Source organism: Crotalus tigris, unplaced genomic scaffold, assembly GCF_016545835.1.
Source record: "Crotalus tigris isolate CLP2741 ecotype Arizona unplaced genomic scaffold, ASM1654583v1 scf7180000018825.4774228, whole genome shotgun sequence".
Lineage (NCBI taxonomy): Eukaryota > Metazoa > Chordata > Lepidosauria > Squamata > Viperidae > Crotalus > Crotalus tigris.
In genome coordinates this window covers 2,404,775-2,424,734 of record NW_024097215.1, presented here as the reverse complement: position 1 = coordinate 2,424,734, position 19,960 = coordinate 2,404,775, and the positions used below count along the sequence as shown (strand labels likewise).

The 19,960-nt window shown below is 42.0% G+C and overlaps 1 protein-coding gene across 14 annotated transcripts in view; it reads right to left on the bottom strand.

Moving 5' to 3' along the window:
- The window catches only part of CAMK2B (calcium/calmodulin dependent protein kinase II beta), a 174,908-nt gene that overhangs the window by 132,375 nt on the left and 22,573 nt on the right, over positions 1 to 19,960 (bottom strand). The window lies entirely within an intron of this gene.

Genomic DNA, 19,960 nt, shown 5'->3' with positions numbered 1-19,960 from the left:
GGAAGATGGATTCGCTTAACGAACACATGGTTCATTTAACAGTGATTTGCTTAACAACTGTAGCCAAACAGGTCATAAAATCAGGTGCAACTCAGTAACTACATTGCTTGGTTATGGAAGTTGGGGTCCCAATTGTGGGCATAAGTTGAGGAGTATCTATAATGTATCTCTCCCCCCACCCCAGTCCTATTCTAACAGAATTCCCCAGTTAACATTCCTGAAAACAAAGAGAGACAGAAGGCAAACATCAGAGCTCCACTCTTCTCTCCCATGCTCTGATGGAAGACCACCACCGAGATTGTCATGCAATAGCATGTAGACTTATATACCGCTTCACAGCACTTTACCATCCTCTGTAAGCGGTTTACAGAGTCAGCCTATTGCCCCCAACAATCCAGGTCTTCAGTTTACTGACCTCAGAAGGATGGAAGGCTGAGCCAGCCTTGAACTGGTCAGGATCGAACTCCTGGCAGTGAGCAGAGTAAGCCTGTAACACTGCATTCTAACCACTGCGCCATCACAGCCATGCATTAAGATAGGAGAATTTTTAACAGCCAGACAGTACATAGAATAGAAGGACAACTGACTCATATTTATGATGGTACAAGACGCAATAAAAGTATTGTATGGCGTGAAAGATGGATGGCTGCATCCATTTCAGTCTGCCCAAGCGATGCTTTAGATGCAGAAGTCTGAGCTTTCAGCCTCTGAAACCAATGCAAGAGGCTGTATTTCCCCAAAATTCTCAGCCATAAACTATCTAAGCCAATTTTAGCAGATGAGGTAGTTAAAAAAAAACAAGGCTAAATTGTGAGTTTATAGTTTTAGTACACTGTGTGACCCATTAAAACAGGGTTAAGGTTTGTGCAAAGAAAATTAGGGAGTCATTACTTCAGGGCCTTATTCATTAGATAGATCAATAATGGGCTCAGGCATCATGTCGAATTAAGGTTTATTTTAATCATGGTTTCTTGAACGAAGGAATCTGAATTCATAAACTACAAGTAGGACAATTGCTGGATTTGTACAACAGCTTAAATTGAACAAAAAATAACACACACATTCTGATTTCATGTGCTGTGTGAACAGTCCAAAAATGTTGGGAGTAGAAAAATATTTGGTCTGAGCTCATCTTATATGCTTAACATGTTGGGCAGCTTCTGTTTTTAGATCTGAAAATTATTTATTAATATTGGATCATCAAGAAACTATCAAAGCTCAAGATTTAACATAAGCCTTCCAAGTCAAACAATTGATCTTCTAAACGCAATTGGCTTTTATCTGGAAACTCCCGATGCTAACTTTAACATTTGGCTTTTGCGTTAAAAGAATATCTTTTATTTTTCTCACAACTAAGAGGCTTTAAAAATGGGTCACATAGACATATATCTCTCAGGGGTTGTTAAACTAATTAATCCTGTTCTATTGTGGGACAGTGAGCTTTTGGAAATATCATTCTATAACCTTTTCTGATTCTCAGAGTGGTATACGTTAGCTGGTGACCTCAGATGCTCTTCTGTCAACAACTCACAACAGCTGTCTTTTCCTCATGCCACAATTCCAACCAGTAGGAAAACTGTAGGATTAGAACCATGTGGATGTCACATTTAAGACCAAAAGCATGAGGCTGTTTGTTCTTCACTGGCTGCTTCCAAAGGAGAATCTTAGACAACCTGATAATTGTTGGTCCATAAGAGAGGATCTAAGGTGGGGTTTTGATGGTAGGACATCTGGATTCTGATGGGAAGTGTACCAAGCCTACAAAGAATTTGGATGGCTTCCACCCTAGGGAGGGGGCATAGGCAGAAAGTATTACAAAATAACAAGTGAAAAGCAAAAATAAATGCTTAAGGAAATAAACCACGTCAATTAATATTTGATTCCGCCAAAGGATGCTAGTATGCAAGCACATTTTCACTGGGAATAAGGTAGCCCTGGACCACAGTTGTGAAGTGAATCACTGCCATTGTTAAGTTAGTAACGTGGTGATTAAGCGAATCCGGCTTCCCCATTGATTTTGCTTGTCAGAAGGCTGCAAAAAAGGATCACAGGACTTCGGGATGCTGCGACTGTCATAATATGAGCCAGTTGCCAAGCGTCTACATTTTGGTCATGGGGATGCTGCAATGATTGTGTGAAAAACGGTCCTAAGTCACTTTTTTCAGTGCTGTTGCAACTTCGAACGGTCACTAAATGATGTAAGTCGAGGACTACCTGTATGGTTTTATTCCGAGTGGACACATACAGCATCAAATGTGAATGTGCAGACTGTGCTAAATCAAGTGCAATCCAATAGGTGTCATGGTTCTGACAGACGAAACTCTTCAAAGAACTTCGAGGCATTGTTTACCTTAAAGAATCTTTATTCAAGTTGCATGCATCAGCACATACATAGTCGAAGCTGAAATCTGAATTCTCCTCCCCTAAACACATAGTATCAAAGCACAATTCCCTCCTCTAATTAACAGTCATAAATCACATTCTCCAATTAGTTTGAAATGCAGACCTTCCCTCCGGTTCTTCTACCCGCCATTCCTTATCATCTCTTATTTCAAACAACCTTAAAAAACACTCTACTACGATGTTGTTATGTCTAACTAATTCCCATACACATTCTTCCTCCTTCCCCCCAGTATCATCTAATTCTAACTCTAAAAGTAACACACAAGTTAAGGGGAAATTGGCTGCATCTTCATATATTGTCAAAGCAAGAACATCCGATGTTAGCAGCATTGACAATAGGGTTATATCAGCTTTTGTCCACCAAATACCCACCCAAAAGGATGGGACCGAAACACCCAGAATTTTCAAACTCTGGAAGTTTGAATTGCAAACTCTGGAAGTTGCAATTCCAGCCCACTGAGAGAGTTTGCATTGAAATGACAATGATTAAAGTGATATGTTGAGTTGGTTGGTTTGTTCATGTCAGAAACATATAAAATACAAGATTAAAATGTATACAAATGAAACAGGTTTTGCCCAGAAACTAACAATATTAATTGCTTTCAATTGTGCTGCCATGAGGTCCTCAAATGTACACTGATTGGGGCACAAAGGGTGGGTTTACATATATGTGTTGCTGTCTGCGGGTCACCACACAATCCCAAAGAGCATATATTGAGTCAAAGTATGCTTATTGCATAGCTGGCTAAGTTCACACAACGCCAGTCAAAAGTAATGATTAATCAATCACTATGTCTAGATTTAGGATATTTATTTATTTAAACATTTATTGATTAGACTTTGGGCCATATCAAAGTGCAGAGTTTCAGAAACAAGTTATTACTAAAATTTGATAAAGGCAATTTAAAATGGAATTAGATTAAAATACAATTTATAATGAAATTGGAATAAAATACAGTCTAAAACAGTGGTTCTCAACCTGTGGGTCAGGACCCTATTTGGGGTTGAACAACCATTTCACGGGGGTCGCCAAACAACACAGTCCGCCATTTTTTTCCCCTTTTCCTTAGCTGTGCTACTCCCTTTTATTCTATTGGCTTTTGAAAGCCAATAGAATAGACTCTCTTGAATAGAGTCTAATTCTATTGGCTTTCAAAAGCCAATAGGAATTGTCCAGGCTGTCTCTGCCCTGCTGAGCCCACCAAAAGTCCCATTCTGCAAACGATGCTACACCAGTTGAGTAGTCTTCGACTTACGACCGGTTGAGTAGTCCTCGACTTATGACCGGTTGGGGTCGCGGCATTAAAAAGGTTGAGAACCACTGGTCTAAAATGAAATTAGAACAGAATACAGTAACTTAAGATACAGATTAAAATATGATAAAATTATACTTCGATGTTACCCCTGCAATCTACCCCAATCAATCCTATATATGCAGCTCTCAACTGGACCATTTTGCTTAAGTATTGTGCTGTGTTAAATTTTTTTTTTTTTTCAAATTCTGGCCAGACATAAGGTAAGTTGTTTTGATATGGGGATCCCAATGGGTCATTCATTTGGTATATAGACCAAGGTACCTGTCTCTCTCCCTCTTATACAAATCTATATACCTAGATTTAGGATATGTTGCAATCCCCCTCTTTCCCCCCCTGCCCCCCCAGAAAGATTAAACAAACCACTATGGCTAGATTTAGGATATGCACCAAGCTCAAGCCAAGCACACATTTCAGGTTAGAACAAAGAATAAGATCAGCCTGTGCTTTTTTTAGTAATTTCCAAATTTGCTGTAGAACCATGGAAACAGCCATGTGCCTGATTAGCTCATAACAAGCTAGTTTAATTTAACGGGGTTCATAGCTTCAGACATTTAACCATGGGTCCTTACAACTCCTCCACGGGTCTAGGTTTGAAAAAGATAGGGATTGCTATCCAACTTTCTGGAGAATGATATGCCTGCATGTTGTAAAGTACGACACTCAACGAGGGCTTAAGAAACCTGAACTCACCGAAAAAAAGATTTGGTTTCACGGTTGTAGAAATGCTCTCGTGCAATCCGAAAGACAGCAGTCGAATAATCCTATGTACAGTAATTCCGCCTCTCCATTAATCTTGTATGACCAATTCTATTTATTTATTAAATTGCAGAATGCATTTCACCCTTAATTGTTTTGCAAGAACAAAGATGGAGAAACTGGCCTTGTTCATTACTAAGTGAGTTCTGGTGTGGAGCAACTGTGTGTCATTTCTGTGACAATGCAATTTGCGTGGAACCGCAGGTTGCTTTTTGCACCGTGTGCCAACTTGCAATTTAATTGTGTGTTGAAAGAACATGTGCTCCTTCTAGTCTTTGACTTTCCTTTTTCCAGGTAACATACATCAACTTAGAATAGGATTAAAGCATTATTTTATTACTTGTTTGGTCCCCACAAGTTTACAGGCACTTGGTAATAGATTTAGATCTAAATCCATTTTCACCGCTAAGAAAACTGTTATTTGCATTTATAATCTTAACTGACCCAATAAGGCAGTCAGTATGTTTCCAATAATCTGCAAAGAACGAAATGGCCACAGGAACTTCAACAGGTTTGTGGTGATCCACTCTTGAGTGGCACTAGTAGGAGGGGATCTATTTATTTATTTATTTATTTATGAGACTTATATACCGCTTTAAGTGCAAGCACTCTCTAAGCGGTGTACACCAGTAAGCAATGTATATATATATTTACATTGCCCCCAACAATCTGGGTCCTCGTTTTACCTACCCCGGAAGGATGGAAGGCTGAGTCAACCTTGAGCCGGTGAGATTTGAACCGCTGACCTGTTGAACACAGTCAGCTAAAGTGGCCTGCAGTACTGCACTCTAACTGCTGTGCCACCTCAGCTCATACTAAATTTATAAACAAATGAGTGAATAATTAGATTAAAAAAAACAAATTATAGATTTTTCCAGTCTAATTACAAGTATACTTTCTGTCCTCTTGATGTTGGAAATTAGAAAAGTCATCAAGTATAAAGACAGAATCAGGACAAAGGAAGTTTAACTCCATCACATATAAACCAAATAATAGATAGAAAAATACAGTACATATTACATATTGATTCAAAAGAGCTCCATTTTATTAAACAAATTTTATATTCTTGTAATGGCGTATTTGGTACAGATGTTGGTAGAAATTCTAGCCCACTGAATAACGCCAAACAGCAAGTTGAAATTAGACAGAGATTTATTGCCTACAATGGTTTGCAAAGCGTGGTGGACTCCAAATAAATATTTGAGCCACACCTAGTCACAGCGAAAACACACATTATATATGCCTTGGCCCCTCCTCTAAGGTTACAATCTTATCAGAGCCGCCTAAACAAAATACATTATCTCTGCCCCTTACTATTTTGCTTCACCTATTCCCTTATATGCACTTTATCATGAAATCCTACAGCTCAGTGTGGAAATCCTATAGCCTACGTGCAGAACTCTTACAAGGTACGTGTACATGTAGAAATTGTGTAGAAATCTTGCAGTCTACGTGTAGAAATTTTACAGAGTACGTGTCACTTAACTTTACTTTTTATTCTAAATTTTTATTCCTAACACAGAGGAGAAAAGAGTTCAATGCCATTTGATTAATTATAATAAAATTCCATGTTCGTGTTACTACATGACTGCTTTGTGCATCGAAAGTGTAACATATACACACTCACACAATGCTCAGCTAGACTTCAAAGAAAGCTTCTCTGCAAACAAACAAGCAACCCCCCTCTTTTTCCTACCTCCGTCTTTTCTTTTTCTATGCTTGTTGTAGGCGACACAAATAACTTTTGCCAAAGATCTGAAGTGATGCTTGTGGGCAACTTTAAAAATTAGATCACATGCTGCATGAAATAGACATTTGCTGATCTCACGTGAGATGTTATCTTTTTTTTTTCTTTTTTCTGAATTGGGCTAAACACCTAATTGTGTGATATCCTTCTTAACACTAGCTGAATCCACACATCCATACATCTAAATCCCACAAAACAGCAACCCCACTCTTCAAGATACAAAATGTTTGGACGCTCACCCAACCTGGTGACTGAAATAAGTCACACTGAAATATGTTTGAATATTAGCAGCTCGGGATGATAGCTGGGCTGCCGCTTTGATCAATGTGTAGCGCATTGAATGGAGACGAAATATTTCCAGCCAAATCGCCAAGCTTGGAGATCAAACCAACAGGAGTGTGAATAAGTAATAATAATAATAAAGCTGGAAGGGACTTGGAGGTCATCTAGTCCAACCCTCTGCTCAGGCAGGAAACCCTACACCATTTTGGACAAATGGCTGTCCACTCTCTTCTTAAAAACTTCCAGTGTTGGAGCGTTCTCCGCTTCTGGAGGCAGGTTGTTCCACTGGTTAATTGCTCTAATTGTCAGGAAGTTTCTCCTTAGTTCTAGGTTGCTTCTCTCCTTGATTAGTTTCCATCCATTGCTTCTTGTCCTGCCTTCAGGCGCTTTGGAGAATAGCTTGACTGCTTCTTCTTTGGGGCAGCCCCTGAGATATTGGAATATCATGTCACCCTTCATCCTTCTCTTCATTAAACTAGACATACCCAATTCCAGCAACCGTTCCTTATGTGTTTTAGCCTCCAGCCCCCTAATCATCTTTGTTGCTCTAATCTGTCACACTCCCTACCCAAAAAAACAAAGGACCACAAGTTTAAACATGCAATACTACTGGTAACTTTTGCAATCGCTCAATCTAATTAAGACAACAGCAAAGAAAAAACTACTTATCACCTCTGAAGACAGAGAAAGTGGTTGTTGGTTTTTTTTTGAGTTTTTCAATCCTCTCCACAAACCTTAAACCAGGGGTCCCCAACCCCCGGACTGTGGACCGGTCCCGGTCTGCAGCATCTCAGCAACGGGTCTGCACAAACAAGCAAAGCCCCATCTGCGAGATGCAGGCAGCACACAAAACCACGCACCCTTCAGTCCGCGGAAAAACCTCTCTCCGCAGAACCGGTTCCTGGTGCCCAAAAGGCTGGGGACCTCTGCCTTAAACCCTCAATGAGCAGAGATTATGGCAGCTGGTGGCAGGAGGCTGCTGGATTACAGGTAAATCTTCCACTTACAACCATTTGTTTAGTGGCCAAAGTTATAACAGCACTGGAAAAAAAGTGACTTATGACCAACCGTTCCTCACACTCACAACATTGCGGCATCCTCACAGTCAACACAATCAACATTTGGCTACGTGGCAATCAATATGTATTTATGAGGGCTGCAGCATCCTGGGCTTAAGGGATCGCCATTTGCAACTTCCTAGCTGGCATCCAACAAGCCCGGTCAATGGGGAAATCCAGATTCATTTAACAAACCACATGACTCAACAAGGGCAGCAATTTTGCTTAACAACTGGGGACAGAAAAAGTTGGGTGGATCACGGGGATGCTTCAATTTAGGACCATTGTAACTTAACAATAGAAATTCCAGGCTCTATGATGGTCAAGTACAGTGATGGCAACCTTTTAGAGACCTAGTGCCCAAACTGCAACCCAAACCCCACTTATTTATCACCGGGTGCCGGGTGGGCGTGGCTGGGTGGTCATGGCAGACTGAGTGGGTGGGGCCAGGGTGGCAGGGGCCAGTCCCTTGCCATCTCCGGGGCACGGCATGCGTGCCCACAGAGAGGGCTGTGAGTGCCGCTTCTGGCACGCGTGCCATAGGTTTGCCACCACTGATCAAGTAAGTCAAGAATTACCTGCACTTACTGATATTTTAAATCTGACAATGTAGCAATTAATTAGCCCTCGACTTACAACAGTTCATTTAGTGACCGTCTGAACTTACAACAGCACTGATAAAGTGACTTATCACCATTTTTTACACTTACGACCCTTGCAGCATCCCCGTGGTCACGTGATCAAAAGTCAGACGCTTGGCAATTGACTCATACTTATGACAGTCGAAGTGTCCCGGGTCACGTGATCCCCTTTTGTGACCTTCTGCCAAGCAAAGCCAATGGGGAAGCCGGATTCACTTAACAACCATGTTACTAACTTAACAACTGCAGTGATTCACATCACAACTGTGGCAAGAAAGATTGTAAAATGGGGCAAAGCTCACTTAACGAATGTCTTGCTTAGCAACAGAAATGTTGGGCTCAGTTGTGGTGGGAAGTCTGTACTTAACAGGAGAAAGGGGAATTTTGGATTTTGGGAGCCCAGCACACCTGGAAGACATCAGATGTGGGAAGACTGTTCCAGGATAACAGGGTAGAATTCCAGATTAAGACTGCAGTGCTACCCCTACTTCAGCAGCAGATGAGCCATGAAGCCTCAGAAGAAGACTTTGCCTCAATAATTGCTTTATAGTTTTTAAAAGTTGATGTTCCATATCTGGCATTTCTAGACAATATGATCAGATAGCAGATAATAGGAAATATTTTTTATTCCTTGAGACTCCGAGGGGGAAAAAAAAAAAGACAGGAGTCACAGCAAGCAAGAGCGGCTTAATTGGACAAAACATCCTGGCCTACTTTGAAGTCGCTCCCTTGACAATAGGGTCTGCAGTCCTCATCTGAAATCCTAGCTCCAAAATAAAACACCCAGATATCTCTAACTAACTACTTTTGGTTTCTAGATAAGTCACTTAGAGAAAGGAAATGATCTGCATCCATTTTCTACCATATACCAACGAACGTTCTAATTTTTATCTTCTTCCCCCCCCCCATGTGTGTTTCTTCTTCTCCTCTCCACGTATTTTAATTCAGATTAAAAAATAAGTTAGAATGGCATAATTAACATTAGTCCAAAGGGAAATGAAAATGATTAATGCATGAAACCAACCATGCTTCAGGTTTTTGGAACTACTGAAAAATCAAAAGGCTCCTGTTTATTTCAAGGTTTAAAATTGCTCCTTAAAATAGCAAAAGAGGGGATGCCATTTCTAGGAAAAATAAGAACCCCGGAGAAGAAGAGTTGGCCGACTACATATTGCCACCCTATAAACATGCTCGATAAAACTGAGTTACAGAAGATTTATTTATTAATTTATTATTAAATTTATCGGCCGCCCATCTTACCATAGGGAAAACTCTGGGCGGCTTACAGTATTAAAAACCTAAAACTACACAACACCTATAAACAATACAATACTGCAAAATAACAAATACTCAAGCCTAACTAAAAGATGGGGAGGGAAGGAGGAGGATGAGCAGAGGAGGAGGAGAGGAGGTGGGATCTGGTATTAATCTATCAACCACCCCTAATGTGAAGCCCCTCCACTGGAGCCCCAAGCCAACTGGCAGAGCCAGGTCTTTAAGCTCTCGTGGAAGGCAGGAGGGCTGGAGAAGACCTCACTCCAGCGAGGCAAGATGTTCCAAAGGGCAGGTGCAATGGCAGAGAAGGCTCTTCTCCTGGACCTCACCTTCTCCTGGAATTCCCTGGCCGATGGGGTCCTCAGTATGCCTCCTCTGCCAACATGAGTGGGGTGGGATGAGATGGTCCTACAAATAGATTCCATGTTGCCTGGAAAATGATGCTGAAAAGCAATATCAAGAACCCACCTCTTAGACCAGGGGTCTTCAACTTGGCCCTTTTATGACTTGTGGACTTCAACTCCCAGAATTCCTCAGCCAGGCATACTGGCTGAGGAATTCTGGGAGTTGAAGTCCACAAGTCATAAAAGGGCCAAGTTTGAAGACCCCTGTCTTAGACCATGCATGAAGAACTTTAGGTCTGTGGGCTTGTTCCAGCCCTCCAGGCTGACTTTTCTGCTCTATGGAGTTTCACATCATCTCCCTTACCACCATCAGAGGTCAAATTGATACTTGTGGGAACATCTTTAAAGAGCAGTGTTGTTGTTGTTTTTTCATCTGATTCATTGGTTTGAAAACCATCTCTGATTCCTAATCTTCCCCAACCCATTTTTTTTCTTATTAAAAACATCTTTAGCAGAGCTTTGGAGGGAAAGAGACTTCTTTGCAAAAGCCACCAAAATTACATTTGTACTTACCACTCCTAGCAGCTATATTTCTAAAATTCTACGCTCAATTGGAAATAAATCTCTGACCTTTTAGAAAGGCCAGCTTTTTCATTTTAATTTGAAAACCTTCAAAATGAAGTTAACTGTCACTTTCACCAACTTCTTTTGTTCTACAGGTTGATAATCATTTTATCATTATAGGAGAAGGATGTAGAGGGAGACCAACAATACCAGAAATTCTGCTTCATGAACTCTGGAGGCCAAACTATTGTACTTCCAAAGAAGTTTGTATGATCCATTATCCAGCAAATAGTGAGTTAAGGAATATGCTCTACATCAAACAGAGCTACCTGGCTTAATATTGTTTTCTCTGCATTGGCTGACAGCAGCTCTGTACATTACAAGAGAAAAAAAATATTTCCAGATTTGATTTGAGGAATTGCTCCTTGGGTGTTCTGCATGCAACGCATATATCCAGGGATATTATGTTTATGTTCTCTTAAACCATGGGTGCTTATTCTTTGCTGAATAAGCTACAAACATCCTAAATTCATCCACTGCACAAACTATGAATCAGAGTTTTCAAATGAACTACATAAGCCTCTTCTAAATCACACCTGGTTGCTCATTACAGTATTTTAGTTTATAACTATGGCTTGGAAGCCGCCACTATTGTTGCATCCATCATTAAATCAAAACCATACCATCCCATTTTGTTTTGTGTAAGATACAACTCCAATTACTAGCCTGGGTTCAGCACTATGCTAAACGACAATGTGCTTCCTTTGGTTTGGGCATAATGGATCGTATGAATTATCTGGGTTTTCATACGCTATAATGTTAATTATAATTTGGTGAAGATACAAGGCCAAGGCAAGCCATTGTTTACAAACCACAATAGCTAGCCCCATACTTCAAACGAAGTCAAAACCAAAGTGGTCAACATGTACTTATTTTGTTTTTTTCCCTGATAGTGATGTAATGATTCTTTTGACAGCTTTATGTATATATTTTTCTTGGAGTTCTTTTTTCTCCTAATCACAAGTGGCATCCTTGAACTTGCTGACTGGACTTAGAACCATCAATTTCCGCTCTGCTGATTGAACTTAGAACAAATAGTCTTAAGTGGGAAGGGTAAGAATACATGAGCTCAGGCACGGACTTACTCACCCAATTAATGGAGGGACTTGTATAGGAAGCTTCTCGCTCAAAGGGGGTGAACCTTGGGCAACCAAGGTCAAGGTTTAACTATTTGGGAGGGTAAAAGACTATAAAATGGTCACGGCCTCATCACACTGGTAGGAAAGAGTTGCTTATTTGCATGGGAGTCTTTGTTTTGAAACGCAATTTTATAAAGGAGTGAAATAGGAAGCGCTTCCCCCCCCCCCAGAGAAGAACATTCAGGCTGACATCCAATAAAACCTAATGAGATTGGCTGTGGATGAGTTCCTGTTAGTGCAACTTTGAATCACTGTTACTATAATCCTGAAGCCCCAAGTGATTCATGGCAAAGCACATATGGAGCACTGTTTAAAAAAAACCTTCCATTTGGGGATCTGCCTTTGTGCCTTCAAGCATGTGTTGATTCTTGTTCTAGAGCAGTGACGGCGAACCTTTTAGAGACCGAGTGTCTAAAACCCGCCCCCTATCCCAACTCCTCCTCCTGCCCTCCCTGCTCCGCCATGCCCACCCCCTGCCCCACCCACCCGCAGGGCCACGCATTGCCTCCATGGCCTGCTGCAGCAGATTGCCCAGGCAGCCCTGCAGCGCCAGGTCAGCCACGCCCTCCATCCACACCCCATAGCATCTCAGTGTTTCTCAACCTTGGTAACTTTAACCTGGGTGGACTTCAACTCCCAAAATTCTGGGAATTCTGGGAGTTGACGTCCACCCAGGTTAAAGTTATCAAGGTTGAGAAACTCTGCATGCTATGGGATGTGAGGGTGGAGTCTTGTCCCTGCTGTCTGACTATGTTCTTGGCTGCACTGCTCCGTGCGGGCCACGCCTGGGGGCAATTCTTCTCCAGGGGGGCTGCTGGTGAGGAGGGGGCCATGGGGGGAGGTGGGGCTTAGGCAACAGCGCATGTGCCCACAGAGAGGGCTCCGAGTGCCGCCTCTGGCACGCGTGCCATAGGTTCGCCACCACTGTTCTAGAGATTTATTGGCCACCGGCACACTCAAAATCTTCCCGATCTCAGTTTGTATGAATCGTAGTGTATCTTGGCCTCCCAAGGGATGTACTGCATGGAGAATGTAATGGGCAGAAATTCACTGCAAATGCAATAAGGGTGATTCAGCCCTGATTCCCAGGAACTTGGCAGCTGTGAAGACCACTGTCTTAATGCTGGGGAAAGCCATCAAGAACTTAAAGCTTTATTACAGGTACTCCTTGACATACAACAGTTCATTTAGTGACCGTTCAAAGTCACAAGGGCACTGAAAAAAGTGACATAACTGTTTTTCACACTTACGACCTTTGGAGCAGCCACATGATCCTGTGGTCAAAATTCATATCCTTGGCAACTGGTTCATACTTATGACTGTGGCTGTGTCCCAAGGTCATGTGATCACCTTTTGCAACCTTTAGACAAACAAAGTCCATGGGGAAGCCAGATTCACTTAACAACTGGATTACTAACTTAACAACTGCAGTGATTCACTTAAGAAGTGGCAAGAAACGTGATAAGATGGGGATATTAAAAAATGTCTCATTTAACAACAGAAATGTTGTGCTCAGTCGTGGTCCTAAATCAAGGACTGCCTGTATGGTGAGAACAGGATAATGTCTTTCCATGCTAGCACTGGAAAGTAGGAATGGAACCTAGCAAAGAAATCACCCAAATAATGAATTTTGCAACAGATGGCCCAAAGAATCCTCATTTTCTTACCTATGGTTCTTTTATTATATATATATTTTTAAAAGTCTTTCAAAAAGATGCAACGCAACTTTTAAAAAAATTAACTCTATTTACCGTACAGCAAAAAAGAAAATTAAAGATTCCACTTTGATGTTCTGCGATTTCAAATTGTTTTTGTCCCTTTTTTTTTCAGCCCTACAAGGTTTTTCCTGAGAAACATCAGTGACAGGAATATCAGAGATAAAAGCATGGAACTTTTTGCCTAGGCTGCACCTGGAATCCATGACTCAATATCACGCTGTCAAGAGACCTTTAACATTAATGGCATCACCAGCCTTCTGCTTGTGTAGAATCCAGCATGTAACCTCAACCAAGAAAAGGATTTCTATACCAGATTTTACAGTATAAGCCAGTGGTGGCAAATCTATGGCACGGGTGCCAGAGGTGGCACTCGGAGCCCTCTCAGTGGACACACGTGCTGTTGCCCCAGCATCGCCTCCCCCTGTGACCCCCTCCTCTCCAGCAGCCCCCCTGAAGGAGAGTCGCCCCTGAGCATGGCCCACCTGGAGCAGCGCATGGCAGCCAGGCAGCGTAGACAAGACTCTGCCCTCACACCCCATCATTCACAGTTGATGCTGCGGGGCACGGGCAGAGGGCATGACCGCCATAGCGCTGCTGGGCTGTCTGGGTGATTTGCGGCAGGCCCTGGAGGTGGTGAGTGGCCCTGCAGGCAGGTGGGGTAGGGATGGGGGGCGGAGTGGGGGCAAGGCAGGGGGTAGAGCAGGGCAGTTTTTGGGCACTTGGTCTCTAAAAGGTTCGCCCTGACTGGTATAAGCTCTCCTCACTCTTAACAAATGTATTTCAAGCAAAGAAACAGCTTCATCACCCAGGAAAGAAAGAATTACCAACTGTTCTCCTTGCAGTGAAGTGGGATGAAGTCAAAATAGGCACCTGAAGCTCTAGACTAGAGCAAAGCCTCATGAACTCCTCCATCACTGAACAAATTGTGGCTGATTCATATAACAGACTACGCCAGTTTGCACAGCATACTAATACAAAACTAACCAAACCAATTAGTGCTTAATACATTATACAAAGCCAGTCAGTGGCTTGATTCACATATAATCCAAGGCTGCAATATGATATCTTAATTTTTCACTTACCATGACATTAAACTAAACAGAATTTTTTTTAAAAAAAAAAACCCACAAAGCCTGAATGCTTATTTCTGGGGAGCCAAATGGAATATAAAACCATGGTTAATCCTAACTTGCTTTAAACCAAGGGTCTCAAATCATGAGCTATATGTAGCTCTCCAAGGAATGTTCTTGTGCAGGGGTCTTCAAACTTGGCCTTTTTATGACTTGTGGACTTCAGATCCCAGAATTCCTCAGCCAGGCACGCTGGCTGAGGAATTCTGGGAGTTGAAGTCCACAAGTCGTAAAAGGGCCAAGTTTGAAGACCCCCGTTCTTGTGGCTTGCAGCAATGTTTGGATGCATTTCAGGGACACCAAAAAAGTGCACAGACTGGGGGACAAGGAGTTCTCCAGGGAGAAAAGAAGCTTTTATTTAGCAGAAGTACTAGCAGCCTTAATGTAACCCAACAGGTCAGGTTGGTCAGGGAACATTCTCATTGCAAAATTGGTAACTGCTTTGTGAATGGTCACTCCTGGCCCAGCTGAAAGAGCCTTTGAGGTGCTGCTATTGCTCCTGTTTCAAATAACTGCAGATAAGACAACAGGCAGCATGAGGCCTACAACAATGAAGGGGAACAAGGAACGAAGAGTTAGATGGTTGCTAAGCAACCAGGCTACAAGGCAGCAATAAGGGAGCTGAGAAAAGGCCTCCCTAAATACAAATGCATGATGAAAGGGGTCTTCTTCCCTTAGTACGGAAAGGAGAGAAACCATCCCTACTGCTTTTTTCCAAAATGCCTTGAAATGCCCTACAATCCCCAGACATTTGTCAAGAGTGGGAAGAAGACTATAGGTTAGGAAACATCTCTGCCTGCATTTCAGCGATTTCATCCCCAGCGCAAAGAGAAGTTCTCTCATGAATAATGATGATGAAGCCAATTGAAAAAAAAAATGCTGCAGCTGTGAGTGACTTGCTCAGAAGCACACCTGTTACACACCTGAGGCAGTGGTGGGATTCAGCCAGTTTGCACCTCTTCGGCAGAACCGGTAGCTAATTTTTTGTTGCCCAGGCCCAGAATGGACTTCCGGAAGTGGCACCCACACAGAGAACCGGTTGTTCACATGTTTGAATCTCACCACTGACCTGAGGCACACATGAGACACAGGGTCAGCAAGCGACATTTTGCTAATCATTGCCTTTCTTTTTGTTCTTCCTTTTATTTAAGGGGGTGTGGTAAGAATGTTGGTGGCTACATGCATATCTGAAACACCCAATGCTCAGAAAAACATAAGACTTGTCCCATGAAGGCTGGGTGAAAGAGAGAAAACCCAAGGGAAACAACAACCATAGAGAGAAATCTATTTGCTTGCTTGGTAGCACGGAAACAGTGACAAAACACTTACCCAGATTTGTTCGAGTAACCAGTGCTATTTGCACCAAGGCCCCATGTTCATTCTGTTCAGGTTCTATTTGAGAAACAACAAACTGGAAGCTGCAGGCTAGAGAATGATACTTTGGGAGATCTCACTTCCAAGAAGAGGCTGAAATCTCCAATCTTTCTGCCCTAATTATGGGTTTATTTTAAGCAGAGGTGGCCTAATCGGGACCAGACCTACCATGTTTGGGAAAGGAAAACCTAATTCTTCTCCAGCCCAATCTCTTTTGAGAAACATGCACAGGGACAGCTTGTAATTTGTGGAAAGAGAACTTGGGGGTAACTCTATTGGTAAAAGCCAACATATCAAAGCGATAAATAATTTTGCAAAACTGGAGAAGAAGCAGAAGATGGAAAGGAAAGCTCAGCCTTTTTGTCCCCCAGCATGTCATGATCCTGATCCCATTGAAGCCATTGGGCATGACCACTAAAACAGCATGTTTTATTTCCCTGAAAGAACAGAAGACTTCTTGGGAAGAATTGTGTTCTTGGCGCTGTCCAAGGTCCTGCAATGCCAGAATTATATAATGCTACCAGACAAAGCTCCACCCAGGTGTTTCTTATAGGACAGTGGTTCTCAACCTTTTTAATGCCGCGACCCCCAACCGGTCGTAAGTCGAGGACTACTCAACTGGTCGTAAGTCGAGGACTACTCAACTGGTGCAGCACCGTTTGCAAAATGGGACTTTTGGCGGGTTCAGCAGGGCAGAGACAGTCTGGACAATTCCTATGGGCTTTTGAAAGCCAATAGAATTAGACTCTATTCAAGAGAGTCCATTCTATTGGCTTTCAAAAGTCAATAGAATAAAAGGGAGTAGCACAGCTAAGGAAAAGGGGGGGGAAATGGCGGACTGCGTTGTTTGGCGACCCCCGTGAAATGGTCGTTCGACCCCAAATGGGGTCCCGACCCACAGGTTGAGAACAACTGTTATAGGAGGAGGGCCATGTAAATCCATGGTAGCTCAGAACCAGGAGTCTGGTGGCCCCTTTCCAGACTAACAGATCTGAACCAAAAGAATATGCCTTCATGAGCTGTTATCAGAGCATCCTAAACTTCCAGGACACTCCATTATGGGTCTCAAACTAAGGGGTCCTTGGTGCTCTCTGAACTTGGTTGTTTTCTTGCAGAGGTTTCATTACCCAAACTAGGTAGCATCATCAGTGCTAGTAAGGACTGGGCTTTGCTCTCAGATTATATTCTAGTGGCTTGCCTTGGGGTGGGCAGATCTTAAACTAGCCATCTCCTGCACACTTGAGCGAGAAACTGCTGACCTCCCATACATGGAGAGGTTTCAAGCTATCTCAATAAGTACACCAGATTTTCAACAGAGTGCAGCTAATAATTCATAATGTACTTGCAATCTGTCTCACATGTAACCAGCCTCTGCACAACCAATCTTCTGTCCTCTTCTCCTTTCCTCCCATCTCACTGCAGTTTAAATCCCTCATCGGTCTCGCCATTCAATGCCTCTGGTGAAGTGAACTACAGCTTTGGAAGCCTCATGCCTTTTAATAAAATGTGTTAGCTAGTGAAGGCAATAACAGACTCCTTCTGATTTCAGGGTGGACTCTGCATGCAGAAACAATCCTAATAAGCTAAAGGCAAAGCCGATCAAAGCTTGACATGCACAGAAGCGCTTTCTAGAAGCATTGCCTCATATTGCGGACTTGGCTAGCGCAGCACAGAGTACAAAACTACAGCCGGGGGGGGGGGGTGAGGACTGCTACATGTTGTGTTTTCAACAGCCTTCCTAGTGGCTGTTGGGTCTGTTCTTCTGCCTTAATAAAAAAATGAAAAATTAGTACATCATCTTAAGAGAGTATCAGCTGAAGCATCCCCCAGAATGCAGAAGTGTGAAAAGATTATGTCCTAATTTCAGTTTAAATCAATGCAGTCAATATTTTGCGATGATAATGGGAAGGAGAAATACAGTAGTTTAATCGCTGAATGTACCTACACTGTGGCATCCACTTAATGAGTAATTTATGGGATGCCTTATACAGTGTTAAGAATGCTGCATTAGCTATGGAAGCAGGATCCCTTTTGCTTTTCATTCTGTGTTAGCATTTTTGGCAACAGAAACAGCCTGATCTAGTGCATTAGCCTTTGCCACTTCATTCTAATAATAAGCACATAGAGATGCTGCCTGCCAACTATCCAGCCATGCCTTGCTGACCTTGGATTCCTAGATGGTTAAAGCTCTCCCAAAAAACAACTGACTTCTTCTGCACTCCAGGTTTCAAGAGCCGTGTTCTCTTAAACTGGTGAAACCAATTCCACTCCACTTCTATAGGTTGACTTCTGCTCTCTGTCTTGATCCCGCACCCATCAGTGTCTCAACTTCCTAACCATCACGTTCATTCATTTATTTTTAAGAAAATAAAGGGACATCACTTTTCTTCTAATCAAGAGTGCTAGGCAGTGGAGAACATAAGGCGAATAAACCCCAAAATATAATGAAGAGATAATAAGTCAGAAAACCGTCAACCAAGTGAAATATGGCAGAAAGAATCAGCGTAAAACAGCAACTATCACAACCGCTTTTACCAAATGCTGACAAAATGGAACCTGCAACCTGCAACCTCTTGTTGCCACAATACCATCATTAATAATCATATTTACTACAGGAGCCTGGAACAGCAAAGCTAAAAGTAAAAGAAGATCTGGAATAATGGGGAAATTTGCAAGAGGCTGATTAATAGAATTTTGGCTAACAAAATTCAGTGCTTACAATACATTCTTTCAGCAATCTAAAAGAAATAACTGGATGAACAATGCTAAAATCAAAATGACTATTTTTCAAGCCAAGAAGTTTTATTCAGTCAACCCCATCGGGGTCTGGTGGTGATGTGACGGCAGGCTGAGGACATGAATTTCTCCTTGCCAAATTACAACTTACCTTAAAGAAGACAAATAAAACCATCAAGCCAATACCATACAACCTCTGCAATACTCCACATGGTTATAGAGTAGAGAAAAGAACACCTTTAAAGGATTAGGTTGGGGAAGCAGAGTGCCTGAAGAATATTGGACTGAAATTCATTACTTCATCAAAGGGGAAGTAAATAAAAATATTCCAGAATGCAATAAGTGATGAAATAGCTGCCTGCTGATTCACTGAAAATAGCTGAAGAAAGATGGAAAGCAAAATGCAGTGGCCAAAGGAGAAAAAATCTGGGTTCTAGAGAAAACGCTGGGTCTAAACCAGGGGTAGGCAACCTCGGCTCTTTTATAACTCGTGGACTTCAACTCCCAGAATTCCTGAGTCAGCATGGCTCAGCTTGGAAACCTCTCCTTTCCCCTCAGCATGGCTGGCTCAGGAATTCTGAGAGTTGAAGTCCATGAGTCATAAAAGAGCCAAGGTTGCCTACCCCTGGTCTAAACACTGGGTTCTAGAGAAAAACAAGAAAAAAAATCCAGTGAATTACCTCTACATAATCAAAGCAAAGGAACTGAATGGTCAGGAATTTAGAAAATTATACAAGGTATTGTATACATTGTACGATAAGGAACTTATTGATGTGTTAAATACATATCCTGTTATTTCAGGAGGGCAAGGTGATATACAGTGATACCTCTCAAAGGTGCTTTTTCAAAAGGAAGAAAATATTTCGCTTCTCACCCAAGAAATTTCATCAGTTCTGATGAAGCTTCTTGGGTGAGCAGTTAAATGTCTTCTTTCTGAAGGAAAAAAAAACAGTCCAGTTGCCTTTTGAAAAAGCATGTTTGAGACAGCCATGACCTGGATAACTGACAATCTCCACAGACATCGGTCCTCCTCATTAATTGATTCAGAGAAGTGCAATGAGTACCAAAAATGAGGAGTAGCAAATCAATTTTTCTCATAACTAATAATGTAGTGAGTCACAAGACAGCTGACACTGTACCAAACAAATGATGAGTACCGAGATAACATTTTCAAAATGCATTGAGTACCAAATTTGATGTGTTTCAGAGCCATTGGAAGTACCAAGGTACCACTGTATATAATATTCCCTCTTCCTATTTTTTACCTACAAAATAATACTTTGCAACTAATGACACAAATATAAGGCCTTTTCTAACATATGGCTGTGAAAGCTGCATCATCAGAAAGGCTGAACAAAGAAAAATGGCTGACTTGCCTATTGTGCCACTGGAGAAAACTGTTGAGAATATCTTGAAC